Source organism: Mustela lutreola, chromosome 3 (assembly GCF_030435805.1).
Source record: "Mustela lutreola isolate mMusLut2 chromosome 3, mMusLut2.pri, whole genome shotgun sequence".
In the NCBI taxonomy this organism is placed as follows: domain Eukaryota; kingdom Metazoa; phylum Chordata; class Mammalia; order Carnivora; family Mustelidae; genus Mustela; species Mustela lutreola.
This window is the reverse complement of record NC_081292.1, coordinates 25,050,469-25,072,198: the sequence shown is the minus strand read 5'-3', so window position 1 is coordinate 25,072,198 and position 21,730 is coordinate 25,050,469. Positions and strand designations below refer to the sequence as shown.

The 21,730-nt window shown below is 34.5% G+C and overlaps 1 long non-coding RNA gene across 1 annotated transcript in view; it reads right to left on the bottom strand.

Moving 5' to 3' along the window:
- Nucleotides 1-5,598: 5,598 nt before the first annotated feature.
- Nucleotides 5,599-21,730, bottom strand: part of LOC131828015 (uncharacterized) — a 28,074-nt gene continuing 11,942 nt past the window's right edge. The window contains exon 3 of the long non-coding RNA XR_009352186.1: nt 5,599-5,774. This is a non-coding gene — a long non-coding RNA (uncharacterized LOC131828015). The remainder of the gene's footprint in view (nt 5,775-21,730) is intronic.

The following is a 21,730-nucleotide window of genomic DNA, read 5'->3' as shown; positions in this document are numbered from 1 at the left end:
TGTACTTAGAACATAGCAAAATACAAGAATTCACAGTAAGCAGGAATACTCTCTCTCTCTGTCTAATACGGTCTTGAAAAAGCAAGAGAAAATCCAATTTGGCTTATTGAGAGATAATTTTAACTCCCTAGATCACCTAAATTCATTTTTTCCCATGATAAAGCTTTTCTTGAAATAGATGTAAATTAATGTCACAATGTCCCGTTTAAATGGGTAATGATGTTAAGTGATTAACAAAATAATTCAGATTTATTGTTACTGATTTGAAAGCCAGCAAAGTTAAAGCTACTGAGATCAAGATCCCTATTTTCCACTTGTATTATCTTCTGTAGTCCTTAAATGATTACAGTGTCCACACTGTATATATACACACAATTGAAGGGTATATACACACAATTGAAGGGTAGATCTGAAATCTGAGTAAGAGAATTGTTTCATGTAGAAATAAAATTTTAAACTTTCTTAAAAAGATGAAATACAAACAATGAAATTATGGGAAATAACATTGGCATAGGAGCATCTTTGTAATTATAAATTATGTCATAATAATCATTGTTTTGAATACTGATGCCCTTATTAGCAAAACTAGCATTTGGAGTATATTCAAAATTCTATTCATGAAACTTCATTTAACTCTGACTAGTCCAAACATTGGCATATTTGCAGAAACAGCATTATAAAACTATTGTTTTCTTTCAATTTACTCTATTTACTTAGATGAGACTTTATTTAGCATCTTAGAAATAAAAGATTTGGTTTGACAGGTAAAGTGGAATCATAACCTTGTTCATGTTACCTAGACTATCACTTAAAGTGTGGTTTGCAGAGGTGTTCTAAGTGAATGTAAAGAGAAGCAGAAAGGAAGGACATCTAGAACACTGAGAAATTACTTCTAATTATCTGCTGTCTCATATATGCCACCACGTGATTCCATTCAGGCTGTTGGATCATAATTCAGATGTGGAGCTAAGTGTGTGATTCATGTATGGGACAAAATCTTGGAGAAGCTGGTTATGACTATGAAATGCAAAGGGAAATCTGGCTCAGGATCAAGTATTTATTACACCCCCTTTCTTATATAAATAATAATTTTTATTAGGCAGTAAAGAATTGGGCATCAAGAACTATTTATGTTTGTACTTTTCCTAGATAATTAAATATATTTTTAGGAAGTATGCTATAACTTTCATGTAACCAATACCAAATTAAATCTAATAAATTTCCCATATATATTCAAGTTCCACAAGGACAACATTTTATTAAAAAGTTATTCAATCTTTCAAAGGGTATAAAACAACCTACACATTGTTTAGATGTTCCACTTAATGACAGGCTGCCTGCATAGCCTTATAAAATGATTTGATTGAAGAAGCATTTTTTATTTAATTAAAGAATAATAATTTAATATTGACTCTGTGATCGCACATGGTCCACAGGCTATGACTGGTCATTGAGGCAGTCCTATTGAATCTGAACTATGCCTACAACATTTTGAGCTGTATGACCTTTGGAAGGATATTTTACGTATTTGTAAAATGGGACAAAATTCATTTGTGTGCCCTATAGGTTACTTGTGAGATTTAATTCATAATGAAGATGAATTTGTCACATTAGAAAATTGAGAAACAAACCAATTTCTCTTGACTGTGTTGACCTAAAAAAAAAAAAAAATAGGTAAAGTGAGGCAAGCACAACATTGTCAAAAAGATGAGGGAACATCTTTTGGGACAGCGGAGGAATTGCAATTTGGGACAACAGCAAGCTATATAGTAAGTACTTGAAAGTTTGAGGTAGGCTCTATTTATGGGCAGGAAATGCAAAGAGGGGAAAGTTCACTTAGAAGTCTGCTCAAATCAACCAGTCTTAAATCAAAGGAGACCAGCTTTGAAAATTCCCTGAGATAACCAGTCCAATTATACAAACAAATCTCAGTTCAACTTACTTTGTGAGATCAACCTGACCTGGGTAGGTCTGTGGAAGGCATGAGCAAAAATTTCACAAGGTTGATAGGAGATAAACCTGAAAATCTCTCTATAATTTAAGAAAATTCCGACATCATTAATTTTCTGTTAATCAGATATTTATGGGAAATCAGTCTCTTAGTCCTTACGTTTAGTTTTCCTGAGGGCACATGCATGAAATTTTCCATTTATATCCCCTGATTTATTTTTATGTGGAAATTCTTTCACAACTGCCTCCTTCTTTCTCTGTTTCTTTTTTCTTTCATTTATTTATTTTCAGCATAACAGCATCATTATTTTTTCACCACACCCAGTGCTCCATGCAATCCGTGCCCTCTATAATACCCACCACCTGGTACCCCGACCTCCCACCCTCTGTGTTTCTTAATTAAATGAGGTACTATGCCATGAAGTGTGTAATGTGGCTTCCTTAACAAGGTTCTGAATGTCACAACCTGGAAGTGAATGAGATTTTGCTTACCATGAATTGAAACTTAAAGAGAAATGTCATATGGGATATAGCTAGATATGTAAATTCCTTGCAATCCTCCAAAAAAAGTCCTCTATCTTGTGTGTAAATATACCTACTGAGAAATCATTTTAAAAAAATGGAAGAGGGGGATATACTTCCTAACAAATCTCTATGAGTCCCAACTTGTCTTGATACCATGAGCAAAGATATCAACAACAAAAGAAACTGCAGATGAATCTCCAAATTACTATATATTAAGTCCTGGAGCATATACAAATGTTACAGATCATGACCAAGAGGGATTTATAACAGGGATGCAAGGTAGTTTCAACATAAAAAATCAATATAATAGCTCATACTACTGAAATAAATGACAAAAACCATATGGTTATCTCAATAAATATAGAAAAAAAATTTGACAAAATCCTACACAATTCAGTGATTAAAAACACACAATAAATTAGGAATAGAAAAAATATTCTTAATATAATAAATGATATCTACTGAAATGTATGCAGCTAACATCATACTAAGTGGTGAAATAATGAATGATTTGCCACTATGATCAGGAACAAGAAAAGGGTGTACACTCTCCCACTTCTGGAGCATTGTACTGGAGATTACAGTGTGGGTAGTTAGGCAAAAAAAATAGGATGCATACTGATTGGAAAGGTAAAAGTAAAACTATATTTGCAGATGACATGGTCTTGTGTATATAAAATCCTACAGAATCCACTAAGAAAATGAAAACTAAAAAATTCATTTGGCAACTTTGCAGGGCACAAGGTCAATGCAAAATAAATCAGTAGTTTCCAACACGATAGATACAAACAAACAAAATGCTATTAGTTAATTCCATTCATGCTACCACCAAAAATACTTAAAAATAAATTTATCAAAATAAGTTCAAAACATTTACTGAAAACTACAAAACATTCATGAAAAAAATTAAAGGAGACTTATGTAAGTGGAAAAATTTATAGGTTCATCATTAAGATGATAATATACCCCAAATTGATCTACAAATTCAGCATAAGCCCCATTAAAACCCCGGGTAATGTCTTTGTGGGAATTAATACACTGATCCTAAAATGCATTTGGAAATTCAAGAATATCAAAATAATCTTGAGAAAGAACTAATTTAGAATATTTACATTTCCACATTTCAAAACTTAATACAAAGTTACACTATTCAAGACAGTGTGATGCTGACATACACATGCTTATGTAGAACAATGAAATAGAATTAAGAGTTTTAAAATAAATCTACACATTTATGATTAATTATCAACAAGAGTAAAAAGATTATTCAATGGGGAAAATAGTCTTCTCAATAAACGTTAGGAATAACTGGGTATATACATGCAAATAAATGAAGTTGAATCCATTTCTCAACCATATGTAAAAATTAACTCAAAATGGATCAAATACCCCAATTTAAGAAATCACACTATACAACTCTTAGAAGAAATGTAAGTGTAAATCCTTGTTAGCTTTGATAATTAGAAAAGTTTTAGGGACGTCTGGGTGGCTTAGTTCGTTGAGCATCCGATCCTTGGTTTTGGCTCGGGTCATGATCTCAGCATCCTATAATCAAGCCCTGTGTCAGGCTCCTGGCTCAGAGAGGGGTCTGCTTGAAATATCTCTCTCCCTCTGATTTCCCTGAAATGTGCATGTGCTCTCTTTCTCTCTAAAATAAACAAATAGGGGCGCCTGGGTGGCTCAGTGGTTAAATCCTCTGCCTTTGGCTCAGGTCATGATCTCAGGGTCCTGGGATCGAGCCCCACATTGGGCTCTCTGCTCAGCAGGGAACCCGCTTCCTCCTCTCTCTCTCCCTGCCTCTCTGCCTACTTGTGATCTCTGCCTGTCATATAAATAAATAAAATCTTAAAAAAAATAAATTAAATAAAATAAACAAATAAATCTTTAAAAAAAAAGTTTTATGACACCAAGAGCAGAAACAAACACAACTAAAATAGATACCTGGACATCATTAAAATTAAAAATCTATGGCTTCTTGGGGCACCTGGGGGGCTCAGTGGGTTAAGTCTCTGCCTTTGGCTCAGGTCATGATCTCAGGGTCCTGGGATCAAGCTCTGCATTGGGCTCCCTGCTGAGCGGGAAGCCTGCTCCCCACCCCACCCCCGCCTGTCTCTCTGCCTACTTGTGATTTCTGTCTGTCAAATAAATAAATAAAAACCTTTAAAAAAAAAAAACCTCATGGCTTCAAAGGACACTGTCTTTAAAGTGAAAATACAGCCCACAGAATGTTAGAAAATTATTGAAAATTATATATCTGAAAGGAGACTTGAATTTGGAATATATAAAGAACTATTATAACTTAATAATAAAATGACAAATAACCCAACTGCAGAAGAGCAAAGGATTTGAATAAACTTCTTTTCCAAAGACAACATAAAAATGAGTAAGTATGTGAAAAGGTACTCAACATCATTAGTCATTAGGGAATGGGAAATAATTAATTTACTTCGTTAGTTGTATGTGTTAGTCCAATTTCTAGAAACTTTAAATGCTTAGTTTCTTATACTTTTTATTCATTTTGCTTGTTTTTTCCTCTGGAATTAATATGTGAAACTTCTCACACTGTGATCCTGAAAATGGACTTCCCCACCTTGACCCTGCCACAGTATTTTTTTGTCTTGTTTTGTTTGGTTTGTTTTTAATATGATAAAAATATTGTGGAATTAGGTATGGCTGAGCCTTGTAAATATATAACAAACTACTGAGCTAAGTAATTTTAAATGGTGAATTTTAGGATATGTAAGTTTTTTTTTTTTTTTTTTTTTTTTTTTTTTTTTTTTTTAAAGATTTTATTTATTTATTTGACAGACAGAGATCACAAGTAGGCAGAGAGGCAGGCAGAGAGAGAGAGAGAGAGAGAGAGAGAGAGAGAAGCAGGCTTCCTGCGGAGCAGAGAGCCCGATGCGGGGCTCGATCCCAGGACCCTGAGATCATGACCCGAGCCGAAGGCAGCAGCCCAAACCACTGAGCCACCCAGGTGCCCCAGGATATGTAAGTTTTATCTTGCTTAAAATGTGAGTGTGTGTGTGTGTGTGTGTGTATTTGTGTGTATATAAATTAATAGGACAAAGTAAGAAATAGACAAAATATACAATAATTTTGGAAATCTTAACATACCTCTTTATATGGCTGGCAAAGCAAGTAGACCAAAAAACAAAACGAAACATTAAATAAGGATCCAGTTCTGAACAGAAGTATTAAAATTCTTGGCCAGAAAGCATGTAGAGAACCTTGCTTGCAATGATGAAAGACTTCACATATTTCTCAGATTTATGCAGAAGTTTCCATGACTGGTAGACCTAGAACCATAAAGAAAATGTCAGTAAATAAATACTGAAACATTCAGAGCCTATTCTTGGACAACTATAAATTTAAGTTAAAAATTGTTAACAAAGAATAACTAGAATTTTTGTTTAAAATATACTTCAAAAGTATCAAATACGGAAGAAAACACTTAAAAGTGGATCAATAATCTCAGTCAACTCTATCCTAAACTGATAATAATGAGAATAAGTAAATGTGAAACTAGGATATAATTAAATTTCTCCAAGGCATATTTATAACTTTAATATATGTATTAGGAAACACCAAGAATTGGAATTAGGTGCCTAAGCATTTCCAACTCAGAAAGATAGACAACAAACAGCAAATCCCCTCCTACAGATGTGAGACAGAAAGCACTGATGATAAGAAAGAAATGAAATAAACAATAGAGAACATTATCAAAGCCAGAAATTAATTATTTGAAAAGACTAATGCAATTTTTTTTTCATAGAAAATGGGGAAAGTACAATTAAACAAAACTGGGAATGATAAAGGAGACATTGTTAATAACAAAAACTTAATAAGATGATACTGTGAACAACTGTATGCCAAGCAATTTCATAGATTAAAGGAAATGCATAATTTTGGGGACAACAATTCTATTACCTGAAACAAGAAAAAATGGAAAATTTGAGTATTCCAGTATCTGTTAAAGAAAATGAATGTGTTATTAAAAACCTCCCTACAAAGGAAACATCTATCTCAGTTAGATTCACGAGTGAAGTCTCCCAACATAAGAAGAAATAACACCCATGTTGAACAAAATATTCGAAAATACACAGAAAAAGGCAACATTTCTTATTTTTTTTAACATCTTAATTTTATTTTTTTCAGTGTTCCAAGCTTCATTGTTTATGCATCACCCCCAGTGCTTCATGCAATCCCTGCCATCCTTAAAACCCACCGTCAGGCTCACCCATCCTCTCCACCCCCCTCCAAAACCCTGTTTTTTCCTCAGAGTCCCCAGTCTCTAAATGCTTTTTCTCCCCTCCAGTTTACCCCAATTCACTTTTCCTTTCCTTCTTGTAATGTCCTCCATGTTATTCCTTATGCTCCACAACTAATTGAAACCATATGATAATTCACTTTCTCTGCCTGACTTATTTCACTCAGCATAATCTCCTCTAGTCCTGTCCATGATAATACAACAGTTTGGTATTTATCCTTTCTGATGGCTGTGTAATGTTCCATTGTAGATATGGGCCATACTTTTTCTATCCATTTATCTGTTGAAGGGCATCTTGGCTCTTTCCACAGTTTGGCAATTGTAGACATTGCTACTAGAACATTGGGGTACACATGGCCCTTTTATTCACTACATCTGTATCTTTAAAGAACTCCTCAAACTCAGTAACCAAAATACATATACTTATGTCAAAAAATGGTCAGAAAACATGAACAGATGCTTCTCCAAAGAATATATACAAATGGCTAACAGACAAATGAAAAAATGTTCATCATCATTAGCCATCAGGGAGATTCAAATCAAAACCACATTGAGATACCACCTTACACCAGTTACAAAGGATAAAATTAACAGGACAGGAAAAAAAAGCAAGTGTTGGAAAGAGTTGGTGGGAATGCAAGTTGGTGCAGCCACTTTGGAAAACAATGTGGAAATTCCCCCAAAAATTAAAAATAGAGCTACCCTATGACCCTGCGATTGCACTACTGGGTATTTACCCCAGAGGCAACATTTCTTAACAATTATTGCTAAGATCAATATATTCTTGACTCCAAAGTTAACATGCAGGAAATTATAAATAAAGGAAATTATAAATCAGTTTCTTTCATATACATAAATTATTGATACTTAATGTATTGGCAACCATATCCAGATATATAGTGTTATTTAATCAAATGTAGACTTCTGTATTCTTCCTTCTTGTGCAGATTATTTTTCACATTTAAACTCTCTTGCAATTGAAAAGAAGTACTTTTTGCTACATTACTAATGAGTAGATGACAATGATATATATTTATAATATACAAGTCATTAGTTAATATTGTTTAAATCCTCAGACTACTTAATTTTTTTCACTTCAAATTTTTGGATTTAGAATAATAAGTTATATTACCTTATTTCAGATGTGTTTTGTCTGCCTCTCTATTTCTCTCTTTATTTCCTGTAGTTTCCACTTTAGAAATTTTGCTACTATACTATTTGTACACTAGATATTTAGACCTATTACATGAGCATTATGAATTCCAACCTTTTAAACTATAAATCTGTCTCATTAATGTTTGAAGGCTAAATTCTACCTTAATTGATAAACTTCTGTTTTCTTGTTTTCATTCGGAATATATTTTGTTGGTCATTTTTTTAACCTCTTCATGCCCCCCATGTCTATGTCTTTTAATAGAAATAATGATATTAAAAACTAATACTCATAAAACATCTGCCTGGCATTATTCCAAGTGATTTTACATGTCTTAACTCATAGTCCTTAAGACTAGAATCAGCTACATAATTTGGAGGACAAAATGCAAAATAAAAACAGAGAGCCTGCTGTTTAAAAATGAGAAGAAAGTCAGGGTACCAGGTGTCTCAACTGACTAAACGTCCACTGACTGTTGGTTTCAGCTCTAGTCATGACCTCGGGGTCTTGGGATTGAGCCTGAATCTGTCTCCAATCTCGACCCAGAGTCTCTTTGTCTTCCCCCCTATCTCCCTCATTTTCCCCTTCTACTCCTCCCTCACCAGCTCTTTTTCTTTTCAGATAAATAAATATCTTTAAAAAAATTTTTAAAAATGAGTAAGAAAGTGCTTTAATAACAGGTACTGAATTATAAAGCTTTTTTCTTTCTTCCTCTTGTGAATTTTTTTAAAAATGTTACTTAATGTCATTCTAAGTAAAAAATTGAAAATTAAAATGATTAACATGAATTTTAGCCTTCATCCTTATACTTTACAATGCCTATTTTAGATTTTACTATTTTTTTAGCCTCTTTAACTCCATTTCTTTTTGGTTTACCTCTGGCATAAAGGACATAAATCTAATACAGAAAAAAACTCCAGCGTACATAAAGTTAACGTAGAAAAACAAACAACAAACAAGAGCATATTAAAACACTTCAATTGACTATAAAACACATAAAATAAATGTAATATAAAATACAATGAAGGAATTATATGAAAGAAAAGAAGAAATTCAAAATCAAAATATAAATGAAGGAATAATAGGAAAATGTTAAATTCCAACTTCCTGAAATCAGAAAAGGAACAGAAGAAATGACAAAGCAATCTCAAAAATAAAGATTAGTTGCAGGATATCCAAAATGTATATGACAAAAAGTACAGTTAAGAGCAGAGATAGAAATGAAAAGAGCAAATAAAAGATGGTGGTAGATACAGGCAACAGACAAATATATTTCAGAATATTAAAACTGGAAACTCTTAAGGAGAAAAACAGTTTAATATAATAATGCTACAATTGAAAACTGTTTCAAGAAGACAACCTAATTGAACATATTGAAGGTGCACTAGTAAAGATGACTCAGGTTGGTCATGTAAAACCTAATAAGCTAATAGAAAAGAAAATTGTAGGGGCGCTTGGCTCAGTTGATTAAGTGTCTGCCTTTAGCTTAGGTCATGGTCCCAAGGATCTGAGATTGAGCTCCACAGTGGGCTCTACTCATTAGTGACTCTGCTTCTCTTCTTCTGCCTTTTCCCCAACACTCATTCTCTCTCTTGCTCTGCACTCTCTCTTAAATAAAATATTAAAAAAGAAAAAAATCTAAATGTAGAGGGTTAAAAAGGAAATTTGTCAAGGAAAAATTGTTTAAGGTGTCTATAATCTTTTTATTTTTGCCTTTAAAAATTATTTATTTATTTATTTGAAATTTCATTAGCCAACATATAGTACATCATTAATTTTTGATGTAGTATTCTATAATCTTTTTTAAACAAAACTAAAAAAATGCATGTATGTTGATTTTATTATACAATGTTTATACACATTATGTTTAAATATTTATGATGTATTTATATAAGAAATATTTTTGAATATGTATAATTATATCTATGAGTTTGCATATTCATAAATATGTCATATACCATATAAATATATATGGATATAATGGATATGTATGTACATATATATAAGCTTATACTCTCTCCCTCTTTCTCTCTATATATGTATATATGTATATATACATATATATAAAACACACATGTATATTCAATATTCTAAAATCAATGAAACAATTAATAAAGATATACATGGATGATATGCGTGTATACTTCTATAAATTACTAAAAGGACTATTCAAATGTAGAAACAACCAAATCATATTTATCATTCAAAATTTCTTTGATGGTTAACTCTATAATGTTAGGTAGGTATTGAGTATATTAGTATATTTTGGTTATAAATAATATATGAAATATGCCCTATATTATATAAGCATTGAGTTAACACTGAGAATTGCAGATAAATAAAATACCCTAAAAAACCATTGGGCTTTAAGTCACTTAACTGTACCCAGTTATTTTTACCATTTGGTTCCATTGTGTTTGGGAATTAGGAAAAATGAATCAGCTGAATAATAATTCACATATTAATAAAATATTGACTACTTGTATTTGAACATTGTGTAGGAAAAAATCTGCAATGTCTTACTGATCATTTGAAGTGTCAGATGTTTTCAAGTCTCTTTTTTTGGGAGTGATCAAGCACTAAAGATTCTGAAGGAATATATGAAGTGGGGAGAAGGTAACTAAAGCTTTGTTCCTGTGGGGCCAGAGAGAGACATTGATGACTTTAGAGAAAACCTTTCTAATTGTTTTTCATAATTAGCAGCAAGTAATATTCTGTTGATAAGTATGTTTTGTTCCAACTTCGTAAATCAGACCTAAGCATGTGAAATTCACATTATTATAATAAAATATTAGAAATGTATATACACAATATATATTCATCATATTAAATAATAACATATATTCTCTGTCTTCATGTGACACAAAGAAGTACCACTCAACTCTTAGTTCAAATTCCTTTTTGCATCTTGCCTACTGGAAATTGTAATGGGAAGAAGAAAGAGCATTAGTTGAGTGAAGTAGAGGAAGAAAATGATGGGGACAAGGTCTTGTCATTATTTTTTTATAAAGCCCTCATTAAAAAAAAAAATATATATATATATATATATATATATATATATATATATATATATATCTTTAGCATCATTTTATCTGTAGCATCCCACAGAGGAGGGAGCTCTTTAGGGACTCTGAACATTCTTGTAATTTTCATTACGATGAACGAACTTCCTATTTTGGGATATATGTATATCTACTAATGGAATATCTATGGTGTTGGATAATGTGAGTTTACAGATAAACTAGTTATATATGTTGCAAATGATCACATTTAGCCAGCCATCTGTCCCTTAAATATATTAAGACTTATGCAAAGTTTCAACATCTGTGTGTGCATATATATTTTTATACATTGCTGGTAAAATGCTGACAAGAGTGGAAAACAAAAATGATAAACCAATGAAACTTCAAAGAACTTTGCTTTTTTGAATTCATATAGATTTTTCTCCTGCTTCTAAAGTACATCTGTTGTTGTCTTTACTGAAATTCTAAAACTAATCAAAATCCTTTTGAGGAAAATGAATTGAAATTAAATTTTAAATGCTTTGTAAATTTGTAAGTTTATTTGTAAATATACCCAGTTGAACTAGATTTTTGACAACCAGTGAGATGATTTGCCATAAGCAATGCGTAGACATCCAATCACTTCTTAAAAAGTCACTACTTATTAACCTTATTAAAGAGTGGAGGTAGTTATTTTCTATGGCTATATTTTTTCTACACAGGGAAAAACGTTAACACACAATATGCACACACACCATCAATTAGATAAGAGACAGCTTTTAATTTTTTATCTGAATAATATAACCAATATCTGAATATATATCTGAAGAGTCTATGAAAGTCCTAAATGTCTCTCTATACTTGGAACAAACAAAGAGAAAAAGAAAAGGAGAAGGAAAATGGAAAGAAGAAAGGAAGGAAAGAATGGGAAGAAGAGAAGGAAAAGTGAGGAAGAAAAGAGAAGAAGGATTCTAGAGAATGTCAGAAAAAAAAAGAAGGGAAGCGGTTGAAAGGAACAACTTCTCAAGAACAAAATAATTAAATAACTCGTATAAAAAGGTGTTTAGGATTTAAAAAGTTAGCAGCTGAGGTAAAAACAAGCCTTACAAAATCTTGGAAGTAGTCTTAATCATACTACTTTTCACGTGGGGACTGAACTTTGATCTTAGAATATAGGGTAGAATATATTTATTCTGAGAGAGATGTCACATTTAACTTTAAGCCATACAGAATAAATGCTATTTAAATCTTGGCCAGGTGAGACTCTCACATAGCCAATAGGGAATGGCAAAATAGGTGCAGTGAGGTATCCATGTGTTTCTGACGGAGACAAAAGCCCATTAAAAACCTGAGAGAATAGGATAGATCATTATCTGAGATTATATAATCACTGTTGTCATTTGAGTTTGCAGTATACATCTTCTTCTTCTTTTTTTTTTTTTTTTTTTTTTTAAGATTTTATTTATTTGACAGACAGAGATCGTAAGTAAGCAGAAAGGCAGGCAGAGGGAGGGAGGCAGGCTCCCTGATGAGCAGAGCGCCCTGTGTGGTGCTCCATCCCAGGACATCAGGATTATGAGCTGAAGGCAGGGGATTTAACCCACTGAGCCACCCAGGCACCCCGCAGTGTACAGCTTCTTGAGAGTAGGTACGTCTGAAGCATTTTGAGCAATTTTCTGTACACTGAATATTCATCCCTTAATTGTTGATAATCATAGCAATATATCTAAGGGAACTACAAGGTGGACACTGACACTGCATTACAAACAGCAGTTAAACAGTTTCATGAGGAATGCAAAAGCCTTTTTGAGTGTCAAAACTGTGAAGCAAGTTTTTAGGGATTTTCTGTAAGGAAATTGTCATTGTTAAGGAAACTTATGCTTAATTAATGATTTCCATGTAATTGTACATAGTTAGCCACCATTTTAGCAACATTACATTATTGTAATAGGTTACATTATTTATTACTAGATAAAACCATCAGGAAATTCCAGGGGCCCTGGAAACTTCTCAAGATTTAGGAAAAATTGATTTACTTGTGTATGGATCAGAAAATTTCTGAAATTGTTACCCCCAGCATCGCCAGAATCTTGATATTCTTTGTCTTGTATCCATATTTAAACAAACAGACACCTCTCCTGGAGGGTTTGGAAATTATTTCCTGCAGGATTGAATAAAAGTGCTACCATGGGGTACGGGCATCTTCTTTCAACAGCCGATTTCATAAAACAGAGCCTTAGGATTCCATAAGGAGGAGTCAGACAATGTATTTCTCATTTCAATTCTATCTGCCTTTTATTCATGGAGTGTAGTATTAGGTTCTCTTTCAGTCCAAGTTTATGGCAATATTCTGGTATTTTATAGTTTTCTGGACATACACATGTATAATAGTATAATGTGAAAAACTGGAAATTATGTTAGTCAGAGTAACCCCATATACATTTTGAAATGTCCTGGAATATCCTTTCTAATTTTGGATAGATTTGGTGACTTGAAGATAGTTTCTATTTTCATTATTTTATTCCTTATCAAAACTTGCCTTATCAAGCCTTAGCCTATCAAACCTTATCTCTGCCTGCTACCTTTCACAAAATTATCAATGCAAAATTCTTTTTTTTCTTGTAAATATTTTTGATATTTTTCTGAGCACCTCGATTTGGTTGCTGTTTGCTTTTGAGACCCAAGTTTTATAGACTTAATCTATAGTATGTTTAGTTTTTGCATCGTTATATATATTTTTTCCTGTACTTGCCAGTAATCATACAGAGCATGACTTCTTAACAAAAGTGAACTTTTTCTTTTCAGATAAAAGCTTTGTTTGGCTTTATATATTGTCAAGGCTATAAATGTCCATTAACTCTCAATTTAACAATTTAGGAAATAAACTGATCAGACCTGAATATTAAAAATAGTATCTGTGTGGGGGCGCCTGGGTGGCTCAGTGGGTTAAGCCGCTGCCTTCGGCTCAGGTCATGATCTCAGGGTCCTGGGATCGAGTCCCGCATCGGGCTCTCTGCTCAGCAGGGAGCCTGCTTCCTCCTCTCTCTCTCTGCCTGCCTCTCAGTGTGCTTGTGATTTCTCTCTGTCAAATAAATAAATAAAATCTTTAAAAAGAAAAAAATATCTGTGAAAACTGATATCATCTGGCAGAGTTATCTTTAACTGGTATAACATGAAGCGTCCCTGAGCATACTCTGATATTAAGACTAACTGCCATTTATTGTCATGATCTATGTACTAATTTTTTTCAGAGATTTTATTTGTTTGAGAGAGAGAGACAGACAGAGATAGTGAGAGATAGTGAGAGAGAACAGGAGCTGGGAGGAGAGGGAGAAGCAGGCTCCCTGCTGAGCAAGCAGACTGATGGAGGACTTAATCCCAGGACCCTGGGATCATGACTTGAGCTGAAGGCAGATCCTTAAAAAACTGGGCCACCCAGGTTCCCTGTACAATATTCGTATGACTATAGTTTCACAAAAAAGCACAAAAATTGGCAAGTTAAATCTTCACACCATGATTGTATACTTAAACACTTGAGGTATTTTAAATCAGTTAATGTTAATATGGTGATTTTTTGTATAAAATTTTTTATCAACAAAAGGGATTCCTATTATAAAATAGGAATTCCCCCAGCAGTGTTTGTATATTCTGCACTTATTCTGCAGGAAGATAGTTATTCTGTAACTTTCTCATCACAGTTATAACTGATAATTTTTAGAGCGTCTTCCTCAACTTATATGTATTTGTGACTTCAAAACTTGCATGAATAAACAATGAGGCAATAAATATTATTGGTACTAACAGAGATAAGGAACAAATATTTGATGAATTTTAGAAGCAATAGTTACTTTAGAATTTAGGCATCTAACTGAATTTCTGAAGTGAGCACTAGAGGATTTAAAACAATATCAAAGATATAAGCACATAGACAAAAGTATAGAACATGTAAAAGATAAAATTTGGTGTTGGGTAAATATCATTCTATATATATATGTATTTTTTTCTTTTCAAATAAATTTTAACGTTTATATGTGTATATCTATAGGGCATGATATTTACCCAACACCAAATTTTATCATATATATATATATATCTTTTATATATATATTTATATATTTATCTTTTATATATATATGCTTCATAAGAGTAATATATTAGAGAATAATCTAATCTCTATTAGAGAATATGTTAGAGAATAATCAATATAGAAGAGCTTTTCTATCTGTCCAGCTTTTGTCAAGTTACACACACATTAAAATAGTGATTTTACTTCATCTTATTTCATGTAAACACACCTGCTGGAATACATTCAGTTATAGGCATTTGAGTCCTATGAGTAAATAGATAAATGAAAAACAGGAGCTCACAGCAAAAGCAATATGAAAGATTAAGAGAGTGAACAGATAGACTAATGAAAGGATTAAAATATCTCAAATTTTATTAGCTAGAACGAGCAAAGTCTACCAGGGGACATGAAATCTACATATAAATATCAAGTACTTGTAAACATGGATCAGGAAAATAATTTTTAGCCCAAAAGTAAGAACAGGAAAACTGGACAAAAACATAAAACAAAATGTACAGGATATTTGAGAAACAACGACATTACTTCAAAAAGATTATATAGACATAGTTTTTTGATTCTTTTGGAAATAGCTTCATGGTGAACTGGGTGGTGTAAAGGCAACATACTTGCCTATATCAACTCAATTGAGAAATGCACTGTAAAATATGTAGGAAAAATTAAATTTAAAGAAGTAGCTGTGTTTTGCTCTGGTGTTTTTGTTTTTTTGTTTTTGTTTTCGGCAAAACATCTGTCGCACACATATTAAGCTGAAAAATATATTTTTTAATTTTATGATTATGTGAACTTCATGGTAAATAGAATATTTAGATCTTAGCTTTTTGATAATAGAAAAATGGAGGAATTAAAAAACATCATTAATCGAGTAAAATTAATATGTAATATATACATTTTAATATCTAAGGACCCTATATCAAACTGTGGACTATGTTCACAAAAGAGCAAAGAGCATCTACTTAAGACAGTTGTATATTTCTTGATGTTGGACATCTCCTTGTCCTGTCCACTTCTGGGCTTTGATTTTGGATTTTGAATATTAACATTCTCAGCTCCTGTCTTGCTTCGGGGTCACCTCTCTCATAATCCCAACTTTGATTATTAGATCCTTCATTTTAAAATTGTCTTACCCCAGATTCTAGTGTAATACTAAATTGCAGTTATTTACACAAGTTATTTATTAATTCTTTTACTTTCTGCAGACATAGTATCAATTTCCAGTGTCTGCTTAGGACACTGTAATGAGAAGATTTTTGATTGCAGAGAGAGAAATAGGCAGCCATTTAGTTATGTATAACTTGGTATAGAGGGAGGAAGTGGCAACCCTTGGACCAAGGAGAAACCAGTCTTAATTATATTCCATATGATTCTAAAGCATATATTCATATCACCTCATAGGACTCTTAAGTGACTTGTTAGGGTAATTTTTGTTAGGGTCCATGATCAAAGGAATGAGACTGATACAAAGCAAAGGTCAAGCAAAGCTTTATTTTGCACCAAGCATCGAGAATCAAACTGACCCGTCAGGGCTGTCTCTTACAAAGAGGCGACCCCTCCCAGCCTCACAGACTAACTTTTATAGCGGTGGTTGAGCCTGGCTATACACAGGTGACCAATGAGATTGCAATACACAGAGAAAACTGCACAGTCATCCTAGGTCAGCTATACTGGTGGCCAATTGAATTTCAGTTTACTTAGTAGATATATGCACGCCCCACTGATTGGATGTCTCCACCTGGCCTGTCCTGCCCTTGTATCTAGGTTTTGCAAGTAAGTTCCTCTGGGAGGGGAAGGATCAATTCAATCTATGTTCACTGCATAAACTCAAAATGGCTCTCTCTCCTAAGTAGGCCCTTACATTCCCCCCTTTTCTTTGGAGATTAGTCAAATCCTTGACTTTTCAGCTAGTTCTATGTTCTCCTTTTGAAAGGGGTTATATTGAGCATGTAAGATTAATGTTTTTATTGCTCTAATTTTCTTTTAAACAAATGACATTAGGACGTTTATAATGCAGGGGCCAAAAAATAACAGTAGTGCACGGTCGGCTGAGGAGTTAGCCATTCACTGCTTTGTATAACCTTTTTCATTTTTCCTAATTCTGTTTCATGTTTTCCTAATTTTGTTTCCATTATTCCCACTTATACTTTTTTGTCTTATGAGGTGACTCAAAAACTCTTACACAAACAAGTAACAATAGGAGCAACAATGAATTCATAGTCTTTTGAGTCTTAGCTTTAGTCCTAGGTCAGTGGGATCCATCAGCTGCGGCTTCCACCTCTGGGCAATGTCCTTGTCCTAAGCTCCTTTGACTTGACCCGTGTGAATCCAGGCCCTGATGCCTTCTACTTTTATTGCCATGGTGGTGGTCAGGTTGACAGTAAATGGTCCCTTCTAGCTAGGCTCCACGTTTCCCACTTGATGGCGACATATCCAAACCAAGTCCCCGGGTTGGAAAAGATGTGGTCCCACCTCCACCTCCATCTCAGTGTGGGCAGTTCAGATCCCTGTGTGGGCTCTTTTTAAAATAGACTGTAATGCCTGCAGTGTCTGGAGTACAGACTGATCAGTCATTTCTACTAGGGCAACCTCTTGTAGCCAAGGGCAGAGTGGGGGGCGGAGGGGTCTCCTGAACATTATTTCAAATGGGGTCAGCTTGTTTAAGTAGGGTGTATACCACGCCCTGAGGAGGGTAAAAGAAAGGAGATCCACCCATCCACCACCAGTCTCTAGAATCAGCTTTGTCAAGGTCTCGTTAAGAGTCTGGTTCATTCTCTCTACTTGCCTGGAACTCTGGGGCTGATAGGCACAATGCAGTTTCCAATTAGTGCCCATGGCCTTGGCCAATGCCTGTGAGACTGAATTCACAAATGCAGGGCCATTGTCTGACCCGTTTGCAAGAGGCAGCCCAAACCTAGGAATTATTTCTTCTAGTGACTTTTTGGCTACCACTTCTGCCATCTCATGTTTGGTGGAAAAAGCCTCTACCCAGCCTAAAAAGGTGTCTACAAAAACTGACATATACTTGTTCCCGTATTTTCTGGGTTTCATTTCTGTAAAATCTATTTCCCAATAAAATCCTGGTTCCTTACCTCTTTCTCTTTTCCCTCTTCCCATTCTAGTTCCTCCCACGTTAATTGCCTGGCATTGAGCACATCTATCAATTATATCCTGAACCATATGCCCTAATTTAGAAACCTGGAACTGCTTGCCTATAAGCTCCTTGAGTTTGTGTGTCCCCAAATGAGTACCCAGATGTATTTGGTCTACTCACTTCTTACCTAATCTTCCAGGAAGAATTATCTTTCCTGATTTAATCTTAGTCCAGTCCCCTTCATAGTCCAATTTAGCCCATTTTTGTAAATACTTTAAATCTTCCTCTGAATAGTTCAATTTTTTTTGGTACGGCTGGAGCTGGGAGTGTGACCAGCTCTTGCACTGTTTCGGGCTGCTTGCTTTGTGGCTCGATTTGCTAATTGGTTTCCTTTTGAAATCAGATCAGTCCCCTTTTGGTGTCTCGGGCAATGCATAACGGCCACCTCTTTTGGGTCCCAAATAGCCTGGAGGAGAGCCAATATTTCTCCTCTGTTTTAATTCCTTTTCCTTCAGCTTTTACTTCTGGAAATTCTTACCCATTTCAGTTCCAGGATTTTAACAAATAAAAACCTGTATTTGTTCTGAAAGTCTCCCACATCAATTTCCTTTAAGGCGGAATTCATCTTACAAGAGAATTAAAACAATTACAAATGACAAAAACTCAGAATAGTTATGGTTAAATATCAAGTGATGATCCTTATCAAAACATTAAAACTTTAGGAAATGTATAGAACATCTGGAGTAGTTACAGCATTTACCCAAATGTAACCCAAGGTTTATCATTGATTTAGCAGTACTTCCTGAGTAACTTAGCATATCAAGGAAAAGCCTTATGAGTCAAAGAGATCTCATTTACAATTCTGGGTGGGCAAAGAGAAAACCATTTACATTTTCTTAGAAATATCTCAATCTCTAGTGAAGACTAAATATCAACCAATTGTGAACTGTTGCAACAGCAGTTAAGCACAAAACATGTTTACCAACAGATTTCAAAAGCACAAACCCAGTTCCAGCAACCAGCACCCTAGCATTTTATCCCATTTGGTTAAGACCTAGAGGTCCAACAAATTTAATTCCATTTGTCATCCAAGTAAATCTTTAAAGTTTCAGGTTACCAAAGACTTTGAGAGCTACTGTAACAATTACCCATTAAAATCCTAGAACAGACAATTAACCATCAGTTTTAGTCATCTCTTTGCTAAGAGATTTCATGTTACACCTGGGCCCACTCCACTTCAGATGTCATGCTTTCCCACCAGCAAGGTGGGGTGGGGGGGCACTAGGCAGTCCACATCTGGCCAGAGAAGACAGGAACATCCCCAAAACAAATGGAGTTTCGGCAGCTGCTTGGGAATATACCCTAAAGTCTCTGTCTTGAGTTAGACTAACCACAGTTGGCTCCAGTTATAGCCATTAAAAGTCAGAGTCCCCTCAGTCTCTGCTTGTCCCATTTCTCTGCAGCAAATAACACAACAGACAACAAAAAGGCAATACAAAGACAACCGCAGGCCCAGTGGTCCTGCCACCGGTGGGGACTTTCTAGGGGAACTCGAACCCCCTGGAGATCTACCAGTAGAGGGAAGGGGTGTCCCCACATCCACTCCAGCCCTAAGGAGCATGACTGTATCCAGCTTCTCCCTGGTGGGCCATACCCTGGAGCTCCACAACCAGACAGACAGACAGGATCCCGAGAACTTACCTCCAAAGGCTTTTTCTAGAAATTCTGATGCTGGCTCAGTTCTCATCATTTGATCCCAGACGAGCCCCCAGTGTTAGGGTCTGTGCTCAAAGGAATGAGACTGATACAACGTGAAGGTCAAGCAAAGCTTTATTACACGCCAAGCATCGAGAATCAAACCGACTGGTCAGGGCCATCTCTTACAAAGAGGCGACCCCTCCCAGCCTCACAGACTAACTTTTATAGCAGTGGTTGAGCCTGGCTCTACACAGGTGATCAATGAGATTGCAATACACAAAGAAAACTGCACAGTCATCCTAGGTCAGCTGTATGGGTGGCCAATTGAATTTCAGTTTACCTAGTAGATATATGTGCACCCCACTGATTGGATGCCTCCACCTGGCCTGTCCTGCCCTTGTATCTAGGCTTTGCAAGTAAGTTCTTCTGGGAGGGGCAGGGTCAATCTAAGTTCACCACATAAACACAAAACGGCTCCCTCTGGCTAAGTAGGTCCTTACAATTTTATTTTCTCTTTAAACAGCTCTAGCACAAATGCATCTTTTACTCCTTACTTTACATTGTCATTTGGGTATTTCTAAATGTCTTAAATGTGAAATATCCACCACAAAGCAGTTGGTTCCCATTGGTCATGACCACTCCTTGTAGTGGAAAGCATAGTGCCTTATGAGAATGGTGATTTCAATAAATATGAACTAAATAAATGAAGGATAAATGTGAATTGGCTTCAGTTTTCTCACCATTGCAATGAGAGAATTTATCTGAATAATTATTATTCTCACTCAGATTATAACTAAAATTAGTGTGGTAAATCATGGTCATGTCCTAGGAAGAAGATGGAGTTTAGTTCAGAGATGATATCAAGTAATATCCAAGAAATTTTTTCATGATATAGAAAAAATTACTGAGGTCTTAAGACAGTGGAGATACCAGAATGAAAAGCAGACAGGATTTGAGAAAATATAATCTTATTTCTGAATCTCTAGATGAAACATAAATTAAAAGTTAGGGTTAAAGATTAGAAAATTTTAGGGATTGGATAATCAGAAGATTTATATTGCTTCTCATTCATCTCCCATAACTGTGTACATACACATTCCAAGTTAATTGCACTTAAAGAATGATGATGAGTATATCTAAATTGTATCTAAATTGGGGTGTGAGTGTAATCTTGGTAGTTTCAGTTTTACTATGGTGGCAAAAGCTGTCTACAGCTATAGTAATCAAGACAGTTTTGTAGTGCTGAAATGTAGACATGAGCAGAACAGAAAAAGATCCAGAAATAGACTCACATATTATATTGTCAATTAATTTTGAAAAAGTTGCCAAAGTTCTTCAATGTATAAATTTTATTCATTGTAAATATAAACCCTTACCTCACATTATAAACAAAACATTAACTTAAAATGGATCATCAGCTTAAGTGTAAAACCTAAAAGAACCTGAAAGTATAAGTCTTTTAGAAGAAAAAAAAAAAAAAGAAGAAAAATGGTCATTTTTGCTACATTGGGATAGACAAAGCTTTCTTAGACACAAAACAAAACAGGTGAACTATTATTTAAAATCAGTACATTGAATTTCATGACAAGTATTTTTTAAAACTTGGTGTTCAAAAAGCATCATTAAAAAATGAAAATGCCAGCAATAGAAAAAGAGAACTTATTTGTGACACATATAAAATGTTTAGTATGAAATAGTATAATTACTCTGGGAAAATATTCAGGAGTTTCCTTCTTTCTCTCTCTCTCTCTCTCTTTTTTAAGATTTATTTATGTATTTATTTATTTATTTGAGAGAGAGAGCAAGCGCAGTGGGGCGAGGCAGAGACAGAGGGAGCAGGAGAGAGAAACCCAAGTTGAGAGAAACCCAAGCTTATATCCTGCTGAGCAAGGAGACAATGCCTGCTAGATTTCAAGGACCCTGAAATCAGGACCTGAGATCACAACCTGCGCTGAAACCA